The sequence below is a fragment of the Myxine glutinosa genome, chromosome 1 (assembly GCF_964187855.1).
Source record: "Myxine glutinosa chromosome 1, kmMyxGlut1.1, whole genome shotgun sequence".
In the NCBI taxonomy this organism is placed as follows: domain Eukaryota; kingdom Metazoa; phylum Chordata; class Myxini; order Myxiniformes; family Myxinidae; genus Myxine; species Myxine glutinosa.
Window position 1 is genome coordinate 131,240,669 of NC_136261.1, and position 27,713 is coordinate 131,268,381.

The 27,713-nt window shown below is 44.7% G+C and overlaps 1 protein-coding gene across 1 annotated transcript in view; it reads left to right on the forward strand.

The window, feature by feature from the left end:
* Positions 1-490: 490 nt before the first annotated feature.
* The window catches only part of LOC144888692 (receptor-type tyrosine-protein phosphatase delta-like), a 461,017-nt gene continuing 433,794 nt past the window's right edge, over positions 491-27,713 (forward strand). The window contains exon 1 of the mRNA XM_078767618.1: positions 491-792. The gene's annotated coding sequence lies outside the window, so the exon portion shown is untranslated. The remainder of the gene's footprint in view (positions 793-27,713) is intronic.

Consider the following 27,713-nt stretch of genomic DNA (forward strand, 5'->3'; position numbering starts at 1 on the left):
GATCGCCGCGTAACGACGCCGATAATAATATAATAACAACGACACAATAAAATAATCCAAGTCGCGACAAGGAGTGATGTCTCATGTCTAAGTAGATCCCTTTAACCTGCCTCTGCCCTTTATGCTGAGGCGGTGCTTTGCTGCCGCAAGGTCGATCACGCAGGGAAGAGACGGACGACAAAGAGGGAAGCGCGGCCTGATCTGTCCGTCCGTATCTTAAAATCTACCTGCGTGGTTTCCTGATATTTACCCCACTCTCAAACATCGCTCCGTACCGCACCGCACCCCGAGACCCAGGGCGCGCGCTGTTCGAAAGGTGGAGGTGTGTTCGCGGTTTGGGTTCAACCATCGGGGCATTTTGAGGAACCCATGATGCGGAGACGTCACATGCCGCGAGGGGAGGGTGGAGGCGAGCAGCTGGCGGGCTAAGGCGGGGCGCCGTGAGCGTGCAGGGGAACGAGGGGAGAACAAGGAGGCGAGAGAGGGCCGAGGGGCGGAGAACAAGGGAGCGGCTCGCTGGTGTGCGCGCTTAGAGGCATCAGCTGCTCACAAACGGCGGAACGAATCGACACTTTGGCCGAGTCCTTGGAAAACGACGTGAGGACTGAGGAGAAGAAGAAGAAGAAGAAATTCTGTGCAAAGTAAGGGACCTTTGTCGGAGAGACTGTTCTTCACCTTTCACGGCTGATCCGGCTCGGAGCCGCCGATTCGGAGAGTCCTGTGCGCCGCGGCTCCCGGGACGAGGCGATCATGCTCTGAACGCAGCAACCCTGGGACACCCTACAGTTGGCGGTGAGACGCGCTTCCATTCTAGATGTATCAGCCGAGCCCTCAGGGCTTCACTTCGGGCCACAATGGGAATACAACATTTGATGCTCAGTCGTGGTCTCGCGTTCTTGTCATGAAAGGAATAGAAGAGTAGTAAAGGAGTTCGCGGGAGAAATTGGGTTTGTGAGAGGAGAGCGTGAGAGCGAGTGTCCGTAAAGGTCATTGCGTGGTGCCGGTACGTGACTGATGACCCGCAGGCAAGCTTCACACTTCGTCATTCATTTGTAACGATGACCTCGTCTCAGAGACGTTACACCGAACCATTCGACTCGGAACGCAGCTCAAGCACATCTCGCTGGCTTCTTGTCCTTCCAAGCTCCACACCTGCTCCCCCTTCCTTAGATCCTTGCTTTAACGCAATCTCCGCTTGGTAGCCTACAGCTAGCCGTGTGTCTCATCCCACTCGTGTACTCGCGCGCAGCTTACGGTGCCAGGCATATAAATTAATGTGTATATATACTATGTAAATGTACATGTATGAATATATATATATATATATATATATATATATATATATATTTGTGTATGTATATGTACATGTATATTATATATATATATATATATATAATTATATATATATATATATATTTAATGTATGTATATGTATATGCACATGTATATTTTATATATATATTTTATATATATATATATATATATATATATATATATATATAATGTATGTACATGTGTAGCCTATGTATATGTACATGTATATGTATGCGTATATGTACTTGTATGTATATGTATGTGTATATATATATATATATATATATATATATATGTATGTATATGTATGTATGTAATTATGTATGTATGTATATGTGCATGTATATGTATGTATGTATATGTATGTATGTATATGTATGTATACGTATACATATATGTATGTCTATGTACATGTATATGTATATATATATATATATATGTATGTATATATATATATATATGTATGTATTTGCATATATATGTATGTGTATGTATTTGCATATATATGTATGTGTATGTATGTATATTGTATATATATGTATGTATATGCATATATATGTATGTATATGTATATGTATATATATGTATATATATATATGTATGTATATGTATGTATATATGTATAATGTATGTATATATATATATATGTATGTATATTGTATATGTATGTATGTATGTATGTATATATATGTATGTATATTGTATATGTATGTATGTATGTATGTATATATATGTATGTATATATATATATATTTGTATGTATATTGTATATGTATGTATATATGTATAATGTATATATATATGTATGTATATTGTATATGTATGTGTATAATGTATATATATATATGTATGTACATGTTTGTGTGTTTGTACATTTATGTATGTACATGTTTGTGTGTGTTGTACATTTATGTATGTATATGTGCATTTATGTATGTATACGTTCATGTATGTATATGCACATGTATGTGTATGTATGTATATGCACATCTATGTATGTATGTATGTATGTATTTGTATATATGGGGCACACAGACTATGTTATCCCCTTAGCATGCAGTGCCCTTCTGTTAAAGGCACCACGTGATGCTCGCCACAGATTCTGTCACAACTTGAACGCCGCCGCTTCGTCCTCGCGAGCCCCGTGAACCCGAACCCGCCGCTCGCGACCCACGCGAGCACGCGACCGGCGCACGTGTTCTTTGCTTGCTCGCAGCACCGGAGACGCGGCATTCACGCAGGGGTACCTGCGCAGACTGGTAGATGTGTTTTGATGTTGTCGCTGCCCCTGCTCACCTCCATTCTCAGACTAGACTGGACCCTTTTGAAGAATCGTTGGAAGTTGTGGTTTTTAAAGATTTTTTTGCGTTGAAACTGTTCAGCAAGATGCATATCGCAATGTTAAACAATATACATTTCGTATTTATTTGCATTGCATCATTTGCTGTGGGCGTACTGAATTTAAGTTTTATTTTAAACCGGTCAGTCGAGTCTTACAGTCGTCGTTTACATCGGTCGTGCTTTACCTCATTGGAAATGTGCATGATACCCTGCGGAGTTTCGGGACTTCCAGGTAGATCACGTGGGCCACCGGCTCGTATCGAACGAAATCGAGTGAAGTCGAGAGGCTCTCACTTCAATAACCACCGACTGTATCTAATCTATCCCCACCCGATGGCCCTTTATTTCTTCCCTGTGATGTGTGGGTTGGCAGCAGCACCTGGAACACTCACTTCACTGAATGCTCGCCTGGTTTACTCTCACCTCCTACTTATCATGGACATGTCTTTTTGTCTTGTCCCTGATACCGCGTTGTTGTGTTTGCTTCTTCTTGACTCACTTATGATGCATATGGAACTGTTTGGGGACGCCTGAAGAAGAGGCTGTGAGTTCTCGGTACAGTGCTGAGTGGGAGGGGTTCTCTTCATGCTATTGCTCTGCGTCGGTAGTTGCGTACTTTGTTTAAGGTTTTGTCGTTTCTGCAATAACTTAGTGTCACATGCTTGGCATTTATCGAGCACCTACGCATCGTCTCGGTGGTTATAGGACAGATGTGTAGATCTAATGTATGAGGCAAAGTGTGTCAAATCTTGACCTTTTTGTTGTCAATATATAGTACACTTGATTCGTACCGATCACTGGCAATCTAACCATGGAAGGTCTACTGTTGTCCTCAAGGCCTACTGTTGCAAAATCCATTAAGGGGCCGTGTACCAAGCACCTCTCACCTCTATGTCAAGCCTTGTGTTTGCTTAACGGTTAAGGTGGCTGCCTTAAGATCTTAGGGTCTTGAGTTTGAGTCCCTGTCATGCAGTTGAAATAATACCAGGTGCGTTGACTCAGTCTGTCATCCTTCTGAGGTTGGCAAAATGAGTACCAGCTTACTAGTAACAGGGGCACTCTACCAGCAGCACAGCCTTGCTTCCAGAAAATGATGCAACCAGCAGCCACAGGCTTCATACGCAAGAACAACAATCTCTATATCCCAAACTTCCGCCCCAACCCCGACTTCATTAACTTATCTTTCCTCTCTACATTATCTTACCTTGTTTTCTATTTTCTCCCTTAACCCTTGGATGCAGTGGTTGGGCCTCTGAGGCCCACAGTTTTTTTTTTGTTGCAAAAACGATGCTGTATAATTTTTTTTGGAATGAGCCTCATTTTCACCGACTTTCATGTTGTTACACAAAATTCAGTGACAAAAAAAAATTCAGTCAGGCTCGTGGGGAAATCTTCATTCTTCACTTATAACCCGAAAATCCGACACAAATGCAGGCCTGGGGCCTTCGAGGCCCCGCATAAATGTTGTTGTACTACTATGTTATATCATTATTTTCTTGATATGAGCCTCATTATATGCTCCTATAACTTGGTTACAAATAATTCAGTGACAAAAATTTGAAAATTAAAAAACTTTACAAGAATACATCCGTTGGGCCTCCGAGGCCCAATGGCTGCGTTTATGTAGGATTTTTGACGCCTGCATCTAAGAGTTAATATGTAGATGGTCATTATTTTCCCTTGTTTGCAGACGACTCCTTCTTTTCCTTCCCCTCCCCTGCGTAGTTAGCGTAGATGACCCCTTCTTGGATTTCTACCATCCATATTGCAGATAGAGCCGTCCGGCTCAGGGGAAATCTACATACTGCATACGCAAGCAAAGGATAATGGAGAAAATGAAGAGATCTTCACTGCTCACCGCGTAAATTGATGAGTGTAAAACGATCGCACAGATTGCCAGAAGTTGGATCATTGCCATTCTAGGAGGAGGGAGGACAGTGGTAGAGGTAAGGCGTGAAAGGGAAAGCATCCTCAGAGGGGAGGAAAGAGAAGAGAACACATGGCGTGTAAATATCTCCTTAGTGTACCCCATTTAAAGGATGACTGGTTTTTGGACATGATAATATTTATTAACCCCTTGCACGTCATTGCACTGCAACTGCGATGAGCTCTCGTATTAATTTGCCAACATGAACGACTTATTGTGCAAATTAAAGAGGTTAATATTTGTTCCCTTTATTGAGCCCTGCTTGCTGATTAAATCATGGCGTGAAGAGGTTTTCTAAAGCAACTCTGGTGGTTTTAAGCTGTAACATTTGCCCTCATGTTTGAATCCATCATCGCTTGACGTTGCTTTGATGTTAACCATAATGCGAGTGAAATAGAAACTACATTTATCCGGCACTTTATTCCACGAATCGAACCGCTTTGATGATTCTGGGCTCGGCGGAGTAGCAAAAGAGCTCTTTTGGAGTGGGAGTGGCGGGTAATTTAGTTTGTAATTAATTTTTTTTTTCTTGCTGTGCTCAATAATTCAATACTCCATCTCTCCGGAACAGTGCCTCATATTGCGTGAGAAACAAGTCGTCACAAGGTTTAGACGAGACCACTCAATAATAGCCATGGATGTTTGAATAGCAAAACGCATGCCAAGTTAGGGAGAGGGTGCGTGTGTCTGTCAGTGTCTGTGTCTGTGGCTGGATCTGTGCATCAAAAACAAAGATAATCAAAGTTGCTTTACACGAATAATGGGATCTCGTTGGTGTATTTAGTTTTGTATATCCTCTTCCACCAAGGACCCGCCTTTAGAGGGCATTTTCCCCGAAAAGCAGGGATTGGCCTTTTTTTGGCCTACCAACTCTAGTCCCCTTTTTGAAGCAATGTTTTATGGCCTGATGCCCTTCCTGCCACCAACCCTGTTAGTCACCTCTTGCGACACACAGGGAATTACCAGTGAACTGGTGCTCAATTTGCGGACCTCAGAAGGATGACAGGCTGAGTCATCCCCCCTGGTGTTAATTCAGCGATCAACCAGGATTCGAACCCAGGATCCGAGGATCCCAAGCTGGCACCCTAACCGCTAAGCCAACAACAGGCTCCTCTTCCATCAATCTTCGAGCTTATCCTTTTTCACCCCCTCTGAAATTTGTATTCTTTGTGTTTTCCATACAATTTTTTTTTGCCTTTGTTATTTTTGAAACAAAAACCTAATTGATTTTTTTTGTTTGTTTATTACCTCCGCCACCAGAAGTGAACGGAGGTTATATGTATTCGTCCCTGTTTGTCTTGTTTATCTGACTTTTTGTTTGTGGCTCAGGATATCTCAAAAAGTTGTTGGACAGATTTGGACAAAACTTGGTGGACAGGTTGAGTATATTTGACAAGGATGATATGATTAGATTTTGGTGAAGATCCGGATCCGCAAACAACAATTTAAAAAATGATTCTTCACCATTGAGTGATCGGGCCAAAAACGATATAAAGCACAATATCTCAAAACGTTGTGGGCAGATTTGGAAGAAACGTGGTGGACAGGTTTGGAAGATTTTGAAATTTCACTTTCATTGTTGTTTTTTTGTTGTTTTTTTTGTTGTTTTTTTCCACTTTCGTTTTGACCATTGAACCTTCACCTTTTTGAAGAGAGGTTGGTGATAATAATAAAGAAGTGTTTTTGAAAACAGAAGAGGGCCGTTTGTACTTGATAAGTGAATACCTGAGAGCGCGAATTTGTTTATAGTGTAGGAGCTGCAGCCTGCACAGCAACCATGCTGATATAGCATGGCAAGCTGTCTTACCTGGTGTCATAGGATATGCAAGAAGCCTAAACCACTGGCTACCCACAGCTTTGGCAGGAATTTGCAATTTAGTAAGGGAGCCAGCAGTACCTCGAAAATCTTGAAATGATCTTGAAAGTCCATCCATTAATGCTAGTAGAAGTGACACTCAGATCAATGTCCTTCCGATGGACGATTGACATATTGATGCCTCGTCTTGCCGAAGAAAGAAACACTAGGGCGACAGTTTAAAGCTGGACTGAGGTTCAAATCCAGAGACTAGATGTATACTTCACATGATATAATAAGATTGTATGCTCGTTCTAAAAACGAGTGTACATACTTCTGAGAGAGAGAGAGAGAGAGAGAGAGAGAGTGTGTGTGTGTGTGTGTGTGTGTGTGTGTGTGTGTGTGTGTGTGTGTGTGTGTGTGTGTGTGTGTGTGTGTGTGTGTGTGTGTGTGTGTGTGTGTGTCGGTCAAAATATAGATTGTATGCTCGAAATTTTAAGCTGATTTTGTCTTGCTGGTGAAGCTTGTATCTCAAAATCCATATCTTAACTACAGATGCTTAAAATGCTGAGCTTGCACACTTCCTCCAAGAGGTTGTTGTCTTTGGAGACATTTCTCAGCATTGGTGATTTCAGCATGGTTGAGGCTTTCTCCCATCTGCTTCATATTTATGTAAATGATGGTGTCACTGATGATGTGTTGAGTTATGCAAATATTGCAACCTGCTTCACTTTGCTGCCTCATACCTTCTATCAAGCAGACTCCAATACACATTGACCTATGATTTCTGCGTTTTAAGCTAATTTTTGTTTTGCTGATGAGGCCAGAAGAGTTCACCATCTGACCTTTGAAGCATCAGCTTCTTATATGACCATACCCTTTGGCCTTAGGGTTGGGATGTGTGTTTGAATGACTATGCATGCATTCTAGCCTTAGAATCAAGGTTTGTGTGTATTGTTTGGACAGGTTTTTTTCCCTGGCGTCATGTCACGTGTTCGGCTTTGTCATACTGTTTTTTTAAATACTATTTTACATTTGCGTTTTTATATAAAACCGTGTGTGTGTGTGTGTGTGTGTGTGTGTGTGTGTTCATGAAGACTTGCATTGGTTGAATAAGGAATAGGAACCATGCATCTTGTTGTTAGGCCAAAGCTCATGTGTCATAATGTTTTGAGGTTTGCAAAACCTTTATTCGAAAATATAAAGGTGTTTTTCAACAGAGGAATCGAGAAATAGCTTTATACATATTTGCATGGGCTATAATAAGAAACACCTTTGTACAAGACTTGTGCATTAAGATTCTAGCCTGAAGGCTGCCCTCTAGGGGTTTTGTTGTTAACCTTGGAGTCTTTCTCTTTTGGTACCATCGATAAATTTTGATAATCTGTTTTCTCCCTCTTTGGAGTTTATTGGTTATTATTTTGAGTTTGCTGTGAGATTAGAAGTCTGTTTGTTTTGGATTGTCTTGTGTTGCATGAGTGTTTCAGAAGGGGTAATAATTCTGAAGATTCTCTCACTATCTCTTCCTCTGTATACAAAGTTGAGGCTTGTGTAAGAGCTAGGACACAGAACAAAAAAAGAACAGAACAGCTAGAGCACACTGGAAAGTGGGGAAACGCACTGATAGCAGGATAGTAGAGGGACTTTTTTAGGGAGAAATTTGGAGGGAGAATAGGTGTATACCCAAGGGCAACTATGAAGGGGCTGAAATACCAGGAAAGGAAAAACAGGGATGAAAGAGAAATTAACAAATAAAATAAAGGAGAAAACAATCTGTAAAGGAAGGAGTGGGCTTGGGGAGAGTTAATCAGAGTAGAAAATATATTGAGTAGGGAATGGGGATAACCATAGGAATATGCCCAGAGTCGTCTTGCGATTCTGGGCCAATGTTGGCAAAAGGTCGGAACAGTCACAAGCAGATTTCTGGTGTCGGTCCAATGTTTCTGGGTCAGAGAAACGCATGCACCATGGATGGGGAGGGATGACACATAAGAAGGGCAGAGGGTGCAAGACCAGATAAGAGACACCTGGAGATGCAGATGCTTCCAACTTGCCTGCAATGCAGGAGCAACTGTCCCAGAGATTCAGCTTCATCATGGGAGATTCCAATCAATTTGAGAGCCATGAACTCCACTATATCAAGCCATGAAAGGTGGCTTGTAGGGGCTTCAGCTCCAAACGCTATAGACCGATCCAATAAGGATGATCGTGCCCCCTTCACCGATAGGCGGCGCTCTTGCGTCCACCATTACTGGGAGGCGACCCGATCCAACCTTAACTCTAGCTGGCTGCGCCAGCACAACTATCATCGCGATCGTACATGAAAAGTGTCCGTGATAATCGTTCTCAAGTGTTTCTCTATACTTGTGGAGCGGTCGTGGACACCTGGCACCTGAAGGCACACGATGCAAACCCCGCTTTCGGCGATATCACCGGGTGCCGTAGGCGCACGGACATGCCGCCCTGAAGGCACATGGCACCTGGGGGTACCCGGTTTCCACTTCCTCCTGCACCAAACTTTAACTAGCAACCGCATACCCCAAGGCTACGCCATGACGAGCCCCCTTCCGCCTTAGCCCCGAGTTTCTTGACCACTACGATAACGACTCCTCTGACCGACCCGACGAGATGCCCGTCCCTTCATCAACTCCTCCATACGGCCAGGTCTTGGCGGCTGTAGCACAGCCGCCCCGCATGGATTCTTCCCTCAGAGTCCACCTCCACCTGGGCCGGCCACCTCTGGCAAACACAGCTAGACCCCGAGTGGCCGCTGCCGAGCCCCAAGTTCCTTGATCACTAGGGTCGCGACTTGTCTGGCAGACCCGACTGGGCCTCTGTCCCTTTGCGCGGGCCGCCTCACCGGCTGCTTTATCGCTTCATCGACTCATCCATATGGCCAGGTCACGGCGGGTGTATCACTGCCGCCCTGCATGGATTCTTCCCTCAGAGTCCACCTCCGCCTGGGCCGGCCACCTCTGGCAACCACAGCTAGGCCCCGAGTGGCCGCTGCCGAGCCCCAAGTTCCTTGATCACTAGGGTCGCGACTTGTCTGGCAGACCCGACTGGGCCTCCGTCCCTCCGCGCAGGCCGCCACACCGGCTCCTCACCGGTCGTATAGCTCGGTGAACCGGTCGTATCGTCCACGATTCCATCTTCTCCGGTGAATCTAACAAACAAATATATTTTGTATCGATATTCTTTCGGCAAAGTGAACTGAGACCGGTAACTGCATGTAATCTGAACGCTGGAGAGCAAGCCAAATGAAGCGGCCGCCTCCCAACTATGGCGGCGTCTATAGAGGGCGCCCGTCCATTGAACCCTCCGTCGGATTGGTCTATGCTCAACGAGCTGTGGATGAAGACCTTTTTAGTTTTTTAAAAGGATCTCTTTCTTTCTCTGTATCTCTGTACCTCAAAACCGACCTCCTTCTACTCCTCCTTCTTATACTTCTTCCTCACTCTCCTCCCCTTTCTCTCCTCTCTCTCTCCCTTTTACCCTCTTTAATCTGAAGTCTAGTAAATGAGATGGTACCGTGCTTTAAGGTGCTGAGTTGGTTTGGCAAGCAATTCTTCACTTTGAATTCCACAACACTGGTTGTATCCAGCCATGGCGAAATTACTCTCATGAATACATACTTGAGATTCAAACTTATCTTCTAAGTTACAGGCCTTACAGCTGAAAAATGGTCACATCATTAGTAATCCAAGGAAACAAAGATAAAAACATAAAAACAATAAATCTGTAAAATTTTCCCAAAATGCAAGTCCAAAATATTTTTGTTGCATTTCAAAGAATGATAGCAGATTTTGTTTTCATTATCGTTGTTGAACAGTAGTGCATCGAGACGAATGTCATGTGCATTTGTTCAGTATCCGGATTGCTTCCTTCTCATTAATTCTGCCCTTCGACAATGCTGTGTGACAACCGAGCCAGTCAACAACCGTGTCTCAATGTGCATTGAATTGCGTGGTTAACCGGCACATGATGAGAGGGAATATTTTTCATTGATTTCCATTTCCTCTGCACTATAGGCAATGGTGTCAGGGATGTACTGTACTGTTTTTACGTGATGTTTCTCCTCTGATGTCGACCATTGTGGTTTTTTTTTTTTTACTCTTCTTTTCACTGGCAATTATTTTGCAATCACAGGATAGATCGTTTATTGTTGTTCATGGGTTTAAAAAAAACCCCGAGAACAGAGATCCTTTTTTCAGACTTTGTTACTTGCTTTATTTTCCGGTGACCTATAAGTGGGCGATTTGCCTTTTTTTCCAACTTTATCCAATTCAGCCTGCTGGATGTCACAGTTTGAGTCTATTATTTATTTCTCCAGTGCCTCCCTAAACCCTTGTCCTATGTTTATGTTTGAGCCTTAGACATTGTCAAATTCCAAGCTCTCCCTCATTAATATATGCAAGCAAGTTTGATTACAATGCATCTTATCTGTGGCTACCAAGAACCCTCTTACCCAAACACCCTTGTATGTGCTTACGCAGAACCCACCAACATGAAATCTTGCAATCTGTGGATGTCTAGAACCCCTATCCCAGAAGTGAACCCACTCTCTCCCTAGATGTGGATTAAATGTTCATGCCACCTCGTCACTTGATTGGTCATTGTTGTGATGGACAAATTCTCCCATCCCAATTTGTCTCGCTTTGGGAATGGCTCTGAAAAAATTCAGGGGCAGCTCAAATTGCCAGCTAATTTAGGTTGACTAAATTAATATGGAAATGCAATATCAGGACAGCAGGGATTTCATCCCTGGTTGAGTAGTGTAAGGAAATGAGACATTTCTCTGCAGATATCAATGGCCCACTCAGTTCAAACCTTGTCATCTTTACCTACACATAACCCACTCGCATTAGAACCTCACCTTGAAACCATTTCATCTCTGCCTTTGGAGAACCCTCTCATTTCAGCAACTTGTTTTTGTCTATCTTATTTTACTCCCTTTATTCGGATTGCCATTGCCACCAGACAAGACAAGCACTATATGTATATGTCCATGATACATTATTTTTAAAAGGTTCAAAATCCCAAACCTTATGCTAAACACATGCAGTTTAGCGCAAAGTTCAAACCACAAGGAAGTTTGTCTCAAAAAATACACATGCACCTTGACCTGAAGGTCAAAACGCACGTGTCTCATAAGCTTACCTGCAGGTTCTGCCATTAGATATCATCTGAAAAACAAATTGAGCTTGAAATGCAGAGATAACGAGGCCGTGTCATGAAGCAATGGTTAAATCAGAAATATTAGGTAGTATAATACCTCATCACCAAAGTAAGTTGTATTTTTGTATTATTTATTTATTTATTTATTATTTAATTTTATTATTATTTATTATTATTATTTTATTTTTTTTGTATTTTTTTTGTATTTCTTTGGTGTATTTTTCAGATCATCCACAGTTAAGATGTCAGCCAGAATATGAGAGGTGAGTGAGAAAGTAAGAAGACAAGATGCACACATGCACACACACACACACAAAATGTCCTGACGGAGGAATGAAAAAATAAACAGGACAGTTCGGATAGATAAAGAAATGGTGCGATTTATCTGACAAGATGTTGAACCCACTTTGAGATCAATAATTTTTGGCTCAGCAACTACCACTGTAAGATACTAAATGGTGCAGAACAAGTGGTGGGTCTTGTTGCGATGACTACGTTGAATTGGCATCTGCACATGCACCGCAGCCAGCACCACCAAACATGGTGCAGAGTCGTGCAAATGTCAGTGTGACCTGGTTTTTGACCTCAATCTTACCCCAAGCACAGCATATTTCATAACGAAGCAAGCCTGGACAGTCACCCACTACCTTGGCAAAGGCTAGCTCAAGGCCTTACACAAGCTCTGCAATTTGACTTGCCAAAACAATGTCGACCATTTGGTATGAACCAAGAAAGTGAAATCGTAAAATGAACCCTTTCCTGTTTGATTTCCGATGTTTGTGTTTGTTTATGCCATTAATTGATCTATCCATGTCTACATTAACAAAAGGAATGGGATAGTAAAGAAAGATACAAGGTAATTAATTCACAACGATTTATTTACTTTCCAATAGGATAATGTGAATGCCTATTAATGAAACAGAAGACACATCCAATGAATGAATTTATCACATGGAGAAAGGCTCACGGTTGATGTTTCAACAAAGTGTAAAGTCTTCATAGTCCCAACTGAGGACCACTCTGTGGTCAAAACGTTGCATCTGAGCCATTGCCCACACAATGGATTCGTTGGTTGGATTTCTTATGTTTACTTCCTAAATGTAGTTTCCAAACTTGACTCATTTCATCTGTGATAATGCAAAGATTTTGTACTTGTAGCTATCAAGTACAAGTTCAGTGCTGGATTATTGTCTGTTGATTTCCAAGTGGCATTCCAATGCATTCCTCAGTGGTTAGATGGGGTTTTAACTTCAAGCTTTGGGGTGGTCCGTGTTGTCATTGTTGTTGGCCTTGAAGCATTTCCTAAAACGGACAAAGTAGCATGGTAAAATGCTTTGTGATGCTGGTAGATGTAAGTGCCTTCTAAAAGGTAGAGTACCAAAGCTGCATTGGCATAGCACTCTCCAAAATATCACAATAAGACACCTTTATAAAGCACGTGCAACTTGGCAGTGTGGGGGAAAAAATGTGTGTATGTGTAGGATGTGAGGGTAATCTCAAGTTTGAGGTAATATAATAGCTCCAGGGTCGCACAATCAGTTCATAAACATCTACATGGTGTACATACAGACTTTAATAATTCAGAAAAAAATAATTAAATAGAAGAACGAGGGGTGATGTTACGAAAACCTAAAATATGGCGTTAGCATGTGATGGAAAGATTGCACGTCATCAGTCAGCTGTTACCCAAAAGGCAGTGCAGAACGACAAGATAAAGACATTATAGGTTTTTGATGTATAAAGTCTTCATACTTTTTATTGAGACACCAGAGGGTGTAAATATGGATGTTGATCTTGGCTCAACAAGAAACAGTCATCCTGATTTCAGTGTAGCATACTCAGTGACACAGGCCTGGTATTGCATCAGTGAGTGCTCTACCCTTCAAATGGAACATTGTGCAAACTGTCTAATCTAATAACATTCACTTGTAGATATAAATTATGCGACAGTACATTTCCAAAAGCATAGATCATTGTGTGCTGGTTGCTGGCAGAAATTTTAGTTTATGTCCAGATCTGATGGAGGCATAATATCAGGGACACACAGCTCTGCCTCCAGAAATGATCCACACGAGCAGAGATGTGCTGTAGACACTCAAAGTAATTACCTCTGCCACCGAAGCCTGGTGCTGGCTTAGCGGTTAGGGTGCCGGCTTGGGATCCTAGGATCCTGGGTTCGAATCCCAGTCAATCGCTGAATTAACGCCAGGGGGGTTGACTCAGCCTGTCATCCTTCCGAGGTCGGCAAATTGAGTACCAGCTTGCTGGGATGAATGATCCCGGTGTGTACCCCGGTTTAGAATAGGTGCACCGTATCCCTGCGCATCGAAAGAGCGTGACCAAGGGTTGGCGTCAGGAAGGGCATCCGGCCATAAAAACATTGCCTCAAACAGGGAACCATGATTGTCATGGGGCCCGCAAGGCTAACCCCCGCTCTAGCAGGGAAAATGGCCTTAAAACGATCATTCATTCACCGAAGGTGGATGGAAGTTGTGTTTTCACCCATGTCTGTTTGTCTGCGGTTTGTCTCAAAAAACAAGATATCTCAAAAGGTTTTGGATGTATTCGGAAGAAATTTGGCAGAGAGGTAGTGTATGCGACAAGGTCGAAATGTTTAGAATTTGGTGAAGATCTGGATTCGGATCCGGCTACTAGAATATTTTAAAGTGATTCTTCACCATTGGGAGATTGGGCTAAAAGCTATACATAGCAGGATATCTTAAAAAGTTATAAACGGATTTGGACGAAACTTGATGGACACATTAGGTGTGTGACAAGGACGAATCGATTCGATTTTGGTGAAGATCTGAATATGGATTTGGATACGATAATTATTTAATTTTTAAGTGATTCGTCACTATTGAGAGATCGGGCGAAAAGCGATATATATCATATTTGAAAAAGTTATGGACAAGTTATGACGACACCAGGTGGATGAGTGGGTTAGGTGACAAGAACAAGCCGATTCGATTTTGGTTCATGTCTGACTCCAGATCCAGCCTATCAGTGGGATACAAAACATAAACTGTTCAGTGTTCAGCTTGGCTGAACAAGGGAGACAGCTCTGATTTCCTGTTTGGCGTTGAGGGCCTCCATCCATTATTGAGACAGCAGAAGCAGCATGTCCAGAGTAGAGTAACCTGGTCTGAATCCAAATTGATGATCGGAGATCAAGCCATTGGAGAAGAGGAAGGATTTAATATCAGAAGCTATGATAGATTCCATGACCTTGCTGATGATTGGGAGCAAGCTGATTGGTCTGTAGTTGCAAGGATCTGTTTTTTGCAACTTTTTATGTAAAGCGGTGATGTTGGCTGATTTACAAGCAGATGGTAGATGACCATGAGCAAAAGAGAGGGTGAAGAGAACAGAGAGAGGATGTGAAAGAGCTACAGAGAAGGATTTTAGGACCCGTTGGCTGATGCCGTCTGTCTGGTCGAGTTGCAGAATCAGAGTCGAGGATTGACAGAAACTTCTCCACCTTGTCAGGAGTGAAGGACACAGAGTCCAGAAGCAGCTGGGTTCGACTGGGTAAGGTGGGTACAGAGAGAGATGGGTTTGGGACACAAGATTTTGAGACAAACACAGCGTTGAGGCATTCAGCTTTTTCACATGCGGAGTCAGCTGTGTAGCCGTTTGAGGTAAGGGAGGGGATTGAAGGGGAACAAATACCAGAAACAGATTTGACCAAATGCCACCAGGATTTGGAAGAGGGAGACAGGTTTGAGAGTTCAGCCTTGAGAGTTGAGAGATAGTGCTTGCTGGCTCTCCCGATGGTAGACACACACTTGTTCTGGGCTTTGTGAAAGGAACTGAGATTCCCTTCAGTTGGATTTGCCTTCCAAGAGGCAAAGGCAAGTTGTTTCATGGCAACTGCCTCACCACAAGATTCTGTGCACCATGGACAGGAGGAAGGGCATGACAACTGAAGATGAGATTGGATAAATCTGTGCATGAGAGAGAGCAATTTTCTTTGGAAGAATTCCCAGGATGAGTTGATGTCAGAGGCAGTGGAGACGGGAGACCAGCCCAGATGATTGATGGCTGCTTGAAGACCGTGCCAGTCAGCCTGAGTGAAATGCCAAACTCGTCGATGCTGAGGAGGCTCTCTGAGAATGGTCAGAGATGTCCACTTTAACAAGCACATGATCAGATGAGCCGATTGGAGCAGAAGAAGAGCAGCAGACATTTGCAGGGAAGTTAGTCATAATCAAGTCTAGAAGAGGTGATGTACCGTTGACTGAGATCCGGGTCGGGAAATTGACAGATTGTGTCAGTTCCAATGAGTCACAGAAGTCCTTTGCTGAGGTGCCATGGCTGGTGAGAGAGGTACCCAACCCAGCTAGCTGGCATGATGTCAGTTGAAGTCACCACATATGAGGAAGAGAGAGTTAGGATGAGTGGATAGAAGTTGGTCCATGTTGTCAGACAGCGAGGTGTAAATGGAGTCATCACTGTTTGGAGGACGGTACAGAACACATTTGAACAAAAGGTGGGAGCGGAGGGGAAGCCATAGCCAGAGGTACTCCTGGGGGTGCAGTGGAGAGAGGGCAGTGCAGGGAGAGTGAGGAAGAGAGTTTTGAAAAAATAGCAACCCCACCTCCAGGACGAGGCTTGGGTCTATCATGCCGGAGGAGTGAGTAACCAGGAAGATAAATTAAGGAATCAGAGACATCTTGAAGGAGGAAAGTTTCTGTTCAGCAGATTAAGTTCTGGCTTTCTGAAGCAACCTGTATGGAGAGATCAATCAGGTTTGAGTGAAGGCCCCGGTTGTTTGAGGTCCATACCGTAAAGGAAGAGGGAGGAGAAGCATCGGATACAGGACAGGGGAGGGGAGGGGAATGGAAAAATGAGGAAGGAGAGGGGGAGGTAGGGAGAGCTGTTGACAGTGTGTCGGAGATTGCAAAAAAGCTAGGAGAAGGGAAAGGATGAGAAGGACAAAAGGTTTGATGGTGATTGGATGAGGCTTAATGAGGTGTTGTTTGAGGGGTGGCAGAATGAAGTCGAAGGTTGGAGGATGTGGAGGTATGTGTTGGAAGGGAGAGGAAGCAGGGAGGGGGCAGCTTTGGGGAGGAGTTAAGATGCAACTCTGAGGAGGAGAGAATTGAAGGGGAGAATTGAAGAAAAATGGTGGTGCGGGAGTTTTGAAGGAGAGTGGTGAGGGGAGAGATTTGTGGGGGAGGAGTGAGGAGGGAAATTTGAGGATGAGGCGGGAAATTTGAGGGTGAGGGGTGAGTTGGGAGTTTTGAAGGAGAGGGGTGAGGGGTGAGATTTGAGGGGTAGCGGTCAGGGGGAAATTTGAAAGTTTTGAATGATTAAGGAAAATCGAACATTTTTTGCAGACTGGATTTTTCACCCCCTCAGCCCAATGGGCTAAGGGGTATTGTCGTCACGGGCGTCGTCCGGGTGGGCGGGCGTCCAGGCGTCCGTCAACTTTTGGTTTCCGTCAATTTCAAGGAGAACGGCTTGTCCGATTAAATCCATTTTTGCAGTGTGTATTGGGGTTGAGTAGAGGAAGGTTCTTTTCGAAAATGGGCATGCTGCGATTTCAATATGGCCGCCACGGCAGCCATCTGGGCTTCCGTCAACTTTTGGTTTCCGTCAATTTCGAGCAGAACGGCTTGTCCGATTAAATCCATTTTTACAGAGTGTGTTGGGGTTGAGTAGAGGAAGGTTCCTTTCGAAAATGGGCGAGCTGCGATTTTCAATATGGCCGCCACGGCAGCCGTCTTGAAATTGGTTTCCGTCAATTGCGAGCAGAACGGCTTGTCCGATTAAATTCATTTTTGCAATGTGTGTTGGGGTTGAGTAGAGGAAGGTTCCTTTCGAAAATGGGTGCGCTGCAATTTTCAATATGGCCGCCACGGTAGCCATCTTGAAATTGGTTTGTCAATTTCGAGCAGAACGGCTTGTCCGATTAAATCCATGTTTACAGTGTGTGTTGGGATTGAGTAGAGGAAGGTTCATGGGCATGCTGCGATTTTCAATATGGCCGCCACGGCAGCCATCTGGAAATTGGTTTCCGTCAATTTCGAGCAGAACGGCTTGTCCGATGAAATCCATTTTTGCAGTGTGTGTTGGGGTTGAGTAGAGGAAGGTTCATGGGTGCGAAATGGGTTCATGGGTTCATGGGCGAAAATTTATTTACTGCAAGATCCTACTCGGTATACAACTTTGCTTCAAATAACAAATGAACATCAATGCTTCCTTTCACCATGCATGGGCTGAGGGGTTATGCCCGCTTTGTGGTGCTATTTTTGAGATATTCAAATCAGAGATCTGTTTGAGAATGTTTGAGGATGGGTGGAATGAGTTTAGAGAATGAAGAAAGAAAGAATTGTACGAGATTGAATTTTTTTTGTAATGGAAGGATTTAATGAGCAAATTGATTGCAGCCTTTTGAACAGGAAGAAAAAAAGCGAGTTGTAGTATACAAAGGAATACAACATGGCAGGGGGGAGTTTAAACATTTTAAAAGCAAAACCACCCGTTGAACACATGGACATGGGTGGGGGAGGGAAAAACACGTGGGCCGGGGAGGGAAGAACACGTGGACACGGGCGGGGTAGGGAAGAACACGTGGGTACGGGTGGGGGAGGGAAGAACACGTGGACAAGGGCGGGGGAGGAAAGAAAATAAAAATACAGAGAGATATCAAACGTAAATAACAAAAGACCATACGACGCGACTGGACTGACCTCAAGGCTAACCAGGTCCCAAAAACACGAACGACCAAACAGACTGACTAATACACAATTGTGCACGAATGCAAAACATGTTCAAACCAGAAACACAGTCGACACAAACACAGCAAAACAAAATACTTCACTTTGAGACAAAAACAACTTAACTTTGATCAACGAGCACGAGCTCAGACAACACCAACCTCATCCGGGGAGGTATTTGAAGTAGTGATAAATGGAGGGGTGTACTTACTTTTTCCACATGCGAAATTTGCATTTATGTTTATTTAAATTATACAATGGACTAAAAAATGTAAATGTTTCATGATATTTGTTATATTATATCACCTTTATCAATAATGTTGAAATGAAGAAATGAAGAAATGAAAATGTATGTTGAAATATGTTGAAAAAGTCAAAACTTTACATGGGGTGTACTTACTTTTTCACATGACTGTATATCCTTTTAAATCAGAAAATAAAAAGAAATGGCATTGCCAAAATAACTATTGCCTTTGGACAAAATAACTGCAGTCAAGTGCTTCCTATAGCCATGAATGAGCTTCTTACACCTCTCTACTGGCAGTTTGGCCCACTCTTCTTGTGCAAACTGCTCCAGTTCTCCCATATTTGAAGGGTGCCGTCTCCCAACTGCTGTTTTCAGATCTCCTCACAGGTGTTCAATGGGATTTAGATCTGGAATCATTGCTGGCCACTTCAGAACAGTCCAGCATTTTGTCTTGAACCTTTCCTGGGTGCTTTTTGAAGTTTATTTGGGGTCATGACCTGCTTCGAGACCCATGACCTTCGACGGAGACCCAGCTTGCTGACACTGGGTTGAACATTGCCCTCCAAAATGCCCTGGTAATCTCCTGATTTCATGATGATATGCACACATTCAAGGCACCCAGTGCCATAGGCAGCACAGCAACCCCAAAACATCACTGAACCTCCTCCATGTTTGACTGTAGGGAAGGTGTTCTTTTATTTTTGAAGGCTTCCTATTGTTTTCTGTAAACATAGAGATGATGTGCTTTACCAAAAATCTCTAATTTGGTCTCATCTGTCCACAGGACATTCTCCCAGAAGGATTTTGGCTTGTTTAGGTGTGTTTTGGCAAACTCCAGTCAGGCTTTCCTATGTCTGTCTCTCTCAGCAGCAGAGTGGTCCTCCTGGTTGTCCTACCAAAGAACCCCCTTTCATTGAGTTGTTGACCGATGGTGCGAGTTGAAACTGTCATATCTTGTATCTGAAGGTCAGCTTGAATTTGTTTTGTTGTTGATCGAGGTGCTTTCTCCACAATTCAAACAATCCTTCGCTGCAATCTTTGATCAAGCTTTCTCTTGTGGCCACGTCCAGGGAGGTTGGCTGCAGTGCCATGGGCCTTAAATTTCCTGATAACATTGCGTATGGTGGTCACAGGAACATCTAGTTCTCTGGAGATGGACCTGTAGCCTTGAGATTGTCCATATTTCGCTACAATCTTGTGTCTGACCTTCTCAGACAATTCTCTGGATTTCTTTATTTTCTCCATGCTCATTGTGGTACACACAGTGATAAAAAACAGCAGAATGACTGATTTTCTCCATACAAACTGGATGAATGAGTGATTTTAATATTGCAGGCACCTGCAACTCACCACAGGTGAGTTCTATTCCAAAGTAAAGGAGAATCACCTGCTTGAAATCTAATTATTTCTAACAACTTCTAAAAGGTGCCAATAATATTGTCTGGGATTTCTGTGTGGAATAAGCTAAGATATAGTAGGTTTTTTCAGCTTTTTTTGATTTGTTCCACTGCAAACCAAAGAAACGGATGTGGATACCAAAATATATTTTTTATTTCAACAATTATCTGTAAGAAATGGTGCATTATTTGAAAAAAGTGTAAGGGTACCAATATTTTTGGCTACGACTGTACATACATACAGCATGATATCTGAAACTGTTATGGACATATTCGAATAAAACTTGATGGATGGGTTGGTTGGTCGGCATGAACAAGCCCATTAGATTTTGGTTCATGTCTGAATCGAGATCCGGCCTATCAGTGGTGTACAAAACTTAAACTGTTCAGCCTGGTGGAGGTATACTCTCTACCAAGTGCCATTCTAGTTCTGTTTGAATTTGGCACTCAGTCTGTGTTTTCAAGACTAAAGAGCATGCCTTTTGACTGTGAGAAATTCTCTAGGGTACACAATAAGCATCAAATGCGTTGGGGAAGAGAAAGCGTTGTTATTCACATAGTAGAGATGATGACGGCAAATGTACAGCTGATGGCAAAACCATAATCCTGAAGGTCACTTCTATGTCAAACCTTGTGCAATACGTCAGAAACATAAAGTTGTTTTGATCATTTTGTCATTTGTTTCCTTATACAGTATGCAATGTCTGCTTTTCGTTCAAATGGATAGCCTGGTGTTGGTTTAATGGTTAAGTTGGCTGGCTTAATATCCTCACGTCTTTGAGTTCAAGCCCCTTTCGTGCGGTTGAATTAACACCAGGTGTGCCGAGTTATCCTGTCATCCTGTCATCCTTTCAAGGTCAACAAAATGGGTAACAGCTAGCTGATAAGCAATTTTGCATCAGTGGCACGGTCGTGCCCCCAGAAAATGGTGCAGACTAAGCAGCCATTGGTTGCATACAAATATGATACGGATTTCTATGATGAGACAATAAAAATATATATTCAGTTTTAAGGATACCTTTTTTTCATTGGAGAACTTCTAAAGTGCATTATAGCATTCTTTTCCAATATGTAGAATAATCTTTAGAATCAATGACAAAAAGAAACACCCAGAAAAATGTTCCCCTAGCTCTGCTTGGAAAAATTATATTTCTCAATGTAATGTAATATTTTTGCACACCACTAACCTGAAATCATGGATCCGCACGTGTGTGTGTGTGTGTGTGTGTGTGTGTGTGTGTGTGTGTGTGTGTGTGTGTGTGTTTATGTATATATGTATATATGTATATATGTATATATGTATATATGTTTATATGTATATATAAATATATATGTTATTTGTTACGTTTTTACCAAATTACCAATTTTACCAATTAATAATTACCAATTGTAACGGTTATCCGCCGCCCTTCCTACCCTTACCAAGGGGGGGATTAAGCCCCTTGTTCTCTCTGGGCCGCCATAACCGAGACTTGAAACGCCCCTTCCGGGCAAACGCAAGGTAGGGTTTCGGGACCAAGTCTCGCACGTACCTAAATACCTGCGCCGCCACGGAAGCGGGGAAGCAAGCCTCGCACGAGCCAAGTGTAATTTGAGTACACGGAGCGGATTGCGCACCACGTGGTCCGTGCAGTTTTCCAGTATTGGAACCCGATTCGAGCGGTTCTATTCGTACCACGCTTAGTCAATGATGGAAGGGACGAGTCGGTCGAATAAAGGAATAACCACCTCGGTTATGTATATATGTATATATGTGACTATGTATATATGTATATATGTATATATGTGAATATGTATATATGTATATATATATATATATATATATATATATATATATATATATATATATATATATATATATATATATATATAGATATATGTATATATGTTGTGGATATGAGAATGTTTTTTTTTTTTTAATGTTGTTGTAAAAGGTTGTTGTAAAATATCGCCCCTCCTCCCTCCGTTTGTGGTTGTATAAAGGTCAAAGGGCGTTCCAGTAGTTAGTCCATAAAACATACATGCAGGACACGATATATCTTTGTTGACAGTTATATCCTTATTATGTGTATTAGTGTAAAGCTGTGTCTTCCATTAATTGAAATACTCCATTGCACCAAGTGAAATAAGATAGATTCCCTTTCATTCCCCATTCCCACTCCCAAAACTTCTACTGCCAACTACATTTGCCGCCATCACCCGAGGTAATCTCGGAGAAGAAAGGCGTGTCTCCACTTCGTCATAGAGGGGAGGAGTGAGCCAGCCCCGAACAACCAACCAAGTACAAGGGGGTTTGGCTTGAGAGGGCGGAGAGAGAACGCTCGGGGAGGTTCGCGAAGGTTCGAGGGTGTGGCCTATATAACCCGCGGCCCCGACGCCCCCAGGGGGAGTTGAGTTGAGGAGAGTTGAGTAAGGGATCCCTGAAAGAGCAGCTTCAGCCACCGCAGCTTCAGCCACAGCAGTTTCAGCCACCGCAGCTTCAGCCCCAGCAGCTTCGGGGCCTTGACGGCAGTTTCGAGCGAGGCCGCGAAGGAACGGCGGCTGCTAAACGCGCCGATCGAGAGAGGGCGGCGGCTGCTCATCCCCGACCCGACCGTGCTGCGGTTCCAGCTGGACCTTCCTCCCCCTCCAGCCATCCACCTCCTGCCATTCCTGTCATCATTCCCCGCGTGAGTCTGTCTTTTGTTTGTTCTGTCCCAGGGTATTAATTAAGACTGTAGGTAAGCTAGCATTGCACTGTGTCTCTGAGTTCTTCTGTAAATTATTTTCTTATCTTTCCTTCTTCCTTGGTTTCTTTCAATCCTGTACATAGTAATAAATTATATTCGTATTTCAAACCTGTTTGTCTTCTTCTTCTTCTTCTTCACATCCTTCGCTTTAGTCTTTTCCCCATTGAATATCTGTGGCGCGATTCGGCCAACGTTCGGGAATCGGGTTAGTCGGTGTAACTGTTAGGGCCGCAGTGCCATCCACTCGGCAAAACAACATCTTATCCGCGGTCCGTAACAATTGGTGTCAGGAGTGGGATTGGACCCGAAGCGCACTTAACGCGCTCAAAATTACGAGCTGCCGAAATTTGTTTTGCTTTCGAAAAAAAACCCGAACTTTGAAATCGCGCCATGGCTAGTCAAGGCGATCGGATGCTGGTGGGGGAACTAGAAGAGGGGTTAGGGGTAACCCAGGATCAGAGGGAAGAAATGGAGGAGAGCAATGAGGAGGTGGTTGAGGAGGTGTCAGGCGCGCAAAATGGTGTCCTCGCGCACGTGGATGCAGTGGCACCAAATTTAGCGGCGCCCGTGACCGTAGCAGCGCCGCCGATGGATTGGGGCCTATTCATGCTGCAAATGCGGGCCCTCATGGAAGAGAACAGGGGGCTGGGAGACCAAATTGGGGCAATGAGGGACGAAGCGAGGGGTACTAGTGAGCAATTAAGAGCCGGGTTAAACAATATGGGAAATAAATTTGAGGGTTTAGACGATAAATTTGCGGGGTTAGACAATAAATTTGAGGGTTTAGACGATAAATTTGCGGGGTTAGACAATAAAATTGAGGGGTTAGACAACGGGATAAAAGAGGTGAAGAATGGGTTAACGGGGCTAGAAGATAAGATGGAAGGCAAATTGCGGGAGATACGGAAGCAAACCGCCCGGGAAATCAAACGGATGGGGAACCAGATAGAGGTGGTGAAAATCGGGTTAGACACTAAATTGGATGCTCAGAGGGATGAAATAGAGCAGATGAGGGCGGCCTCTACTAAAGAGATGGGAGAAATGAAGGAGGAAATAAGACGAGGTGTAAGCGAGGAGGTCTCGGGGGTATGCGAGGAGGTAAAGCGAGGTGAGAAGCGTATGGAGAAAGAGGTGTGGAATAATACGGCTAGGTTACAGGGGGGCATAGAGGACCTGACGCAGGAGGTGGAACAGCTGACTGTGGGACAGATGGAGTTAGTGGAGCAGGTACAAAGGAACACTGCGGTACTAGGAGGGTTAAAAGCGACACAAAGAGACATCAAGGACGACTTGATAGCGACGAAGAGGGAATGTCAGAGGGTATGTGAGGGACTGACAATGAGGTTGGAAGAGGTGACAGAAGTAATGGAGACAAAGGACCGGGAGATGAGGACGCACATAGAAACGGTCAAGGTAGCCTTAGAGGACGAAATTGAGGAGACGCACCGGGAGATGAAGGAGGTAAAGGAAAAATTAGAGGAGGTGGAAGAAGGGGTGATTGAAATTAAGAAGAGACGAAGGGAAGCTGAGAAAGAGATAAAGGAGGAAGTAATGGAATTGGCACAAGGTCTGTGCTCGAATCATGATGGTGTGCTCGCTAACCAAATAAAGAGTTTGCAGGTGGCGAAGGAGGTGCGGAGACGAGGTGCCAAGGTGAGTGGCGATATATTCGGAAATGTATATGATGTGAGGGGAGCTTCAGTCGGCTTGGGGGTTGGTGTGGACCCAGGTGTTCGTGAGAGGCCGTTGGTGAAGTGTGTGACAGGTACGGTGTCCGAAAGAGGAGGTGTGCGAGAATGTCCGACTCTGGGTTGTGTGAGGAAAAAGTGCGCACCGAGGAGTGAGTGTGCTGTCGAGAGTGAGTTGGTCGTAGCGCGTGTGTGAGGGGGCACATGGAAGCGCGGAGTGGGGAGTGTTACAGAGGATGTAACGAGAGAATGCACACCTGTGGTGAGTGTTACAGAGGATGTAACGGGAGAGTGTGCGTAAGAGGATGCGCGAGAAAGGTGTGTAACGGACGGGGGCATAAGGAAAGAGTGCGCTGGCGAGAGTGAGGGTGAATGCGCGACCGAGTGTGGTGGTAAAAGTAGTAAGAGTGACACGGAGCGTAAGTTGGTTGTGGCAGGTGAGAGAGGATGTACACCTGGAATGGAAGGATGCACACCTGGAATGGTAGAGCGTGTGTGGGAATGCACACTTGAATTGGTAGTGAGGCACGTGGTTGGGTGTGCAAGTGAGAGCACACCTGTGGTTGTCACAGAGGAGGTGACCGAGAAGGGGGCGCGAAGAGGTGTGTTGGTGAGGTGTGCGAACGACGAGTGTGTGCGGTGGTCAGGTGTGTGACAAAGTCTGTAAGCGGATTGAGTGTACCTGGGTGTGTCAGGGAAGGTGCAATGACAAAAAGCATGGAGGCGGCTGGATGTATGAGCAAGGAATGGGCTGCGGACTGTAAGCATGCGAATGGAGCGTCGACGCTAACCGGGTTAGCGGTTAGAGCGACGTATAGCCGAATCGGGCCCTCGGTGCGCGCCGAGCAGCTTTGCATGCCGCGGGGATCCATGGCGGTTTTGAAAGAACCGCCGTGCGAGATCCACGCCGGGCCGCGCTTTGAACGGCCGCGTCCGTGCTCCACTAAGCGGAGCGGGCGGCCCTGTAGGAAGGGTCGTCACGACAACCCTTTGTGGTTGAGGCATTCCGGCAGGTCGAGATCGGGCCATTGGACAGCTCTGTGCCGAGATGGTGCGTGGGATCTCGGCCCGGGTAAGCGTCCTTCCCTGCACCGAATGCCGGACGTATCCAACCGCCGGCACCAAGCAACCCGCATTCATAGCTCGGCTTTACGAAGCCGGGCTTTGGAGATGAATTGGCGCACCGAGAGGCACTAGTGAGTAGACTGTGCTGATGAGGATAGTGTTTTGGCCCCGAAATTAGAAAAACAAAATTTGATGATTGGCAAAGGATTGGCAGAGTGATGATTGGCAGAGGATTGGTAGAGTGATTGGCAAATTTTTGATTTGTTGAATTTGAATGAGCAAAATTTATAGTGAAAGATGCCCGATGTGGTGGGATGGCAACTCTGCCATCTCTCACATGGGGGCAAAGGAGCACTAGTTTTATGGGGTTTATGGCAGTGAAAACTAGCTCGGGAGGGTTAGGATATAGTGTGTAGGGACCTAGAAGATTGACCTTAGGTAACGGTAAGATTAGGTAGTGACAATGATACCTGTAGTGGGGACGCAGGGAGGTTAGTGTGGATGGTAATGACGTGGTATGTGCTTAGTTTAAAGGGAAGACGGGGAGCACTAAGTTAGCAGGGCAACAGGTAGTTTAGATGATGCCGTGTGTATGGTTAAAAGGTGTGATTGCACAGGTGTGCAACTGAACAGGTGTATGGAGCAGTGTGTGAGTGAGTGAGTGATAGTGTGAGTTGTGCTGACCAAATGGTCCAGGAAGAGGAGGAGGGTGCAGGTGGCACCAGATGTGATTGCACAGGTGTGCAACAACAGGTGAATGGAGAACAGGTGTATAGAATAAATGGTCTGGAGTATATGGAGTATTGGAATGGATGGTCGTGGAGTGAGTATGGGGGAAACTGTGGAGTGGAGTGGATGGTGCAAAGGTGTGGATGGGGGAAGGATGGACCCCATCACGAATACCCGGGGAGGGTAGTGTAAGTGTTAGGTAGAGGGTACAGGTAAATTGTGGTTGGATATTGGCATCTGTGGTGCGTGGTGGAAGAATGGTGATTGGATGGGTGCATTAGTGTTGTGGAAATGGCTGGGTGTGTAGCCTTTTAGTGTGTGTAGTTGGTTTGGGCACTCCACCACTGTGAGGATGTCGGCCAGGTGAGGCCGCAGGTGGGCTCTGGGAGCCGGTAGAGTTGTTGTGGATGGGGCCCGAGGATCCGGAGGACGGACCCGGGTAGCCCAGTGCTAGAGGGCACCGAGGGGTGACAGAGCCAGGAGGGGCCTTCCCCAGTTAGATAGGTTAGGGTGAGGAGCTAGGTAAGATCGGGTGGCAACTACAGTGGTGGAGGTGTGCAGGTGGGTAGACCTGCTGGGAGAGCTACATGACCCAGCCCGGAAATTGTGCAAGGGCACAGGGAGTTGCATCGGGGGAGTGAGACCCCAAATTAAGGAAGCACCACAGTTTGGTCAAAGGGAATTGGTTTTTAGAACCCATATTGTAAGTTGGCCAATGGATTGGCAGGGAAAGACCCCGGGTAGTGTAAAGTGTATTAAAGTCATTTAGAAAGTAGTTAGGATGAAGAATCTCCTTGCACCATCTACATCCACTCACCTGAGGTAACGATGGTACTCCACACCATGCCATGGTTGTTTTTATTATTTTTGATGCAAATGTTTGGAATGAGAGACGCATTATGACGTGGGTGTGACATTGTGCTTGTTGTTCCATCTCTCCCTCCTTATGAGGATTGATGATGAATTGGTGATGGCAAATTTTTCGATAGAGGGATTGTGGAGACGAATTTGGTATAGGGGAAATATGGGGAAGACGTGACAGTAGCGACAAATTTGTAAATGTGTAGATTTTGTAAATATGGGGTAAGGGCAAGGGTAGAGTAGGTGACAGGGGGGGTGACGTACGGTAGGGACGAGCTTTCTCACTTCGCTCTCCGTACGCACTTCGCCTTGCATTGCCTTATTGATGTGTACCCTTGTGACCTTACCCCTCGCTCATCTGTCTTTTCCCCCTTTTGTCTCCCACATGAGGACCTGTGCGCCGCTGGGCGCCGAGGGGAGCGTGCGTGAGTCCGCCATTGTGCGCCCGAAACTCCCAGAACCACAGCTGTCTGCATTGATGCACCACCTTATGGACCACATGTCAGTGGCTGAGCACCACTTATGGACCCCATGGGTTGGGGCATGGCCCCTCTGCTGGAACCGGCCGTGAAGGCCCGAGATCTTGCTGGCGGACCTTGGCCACAGGGCACCGATGCCCCACAGGTGAACCACACTAGTCGGCCCTGTGGGCCATAAATAAATAAAAAAGAAATGGACACGTTGGGTGCATTTTATTTTATTGCAAATAGGCCGCCA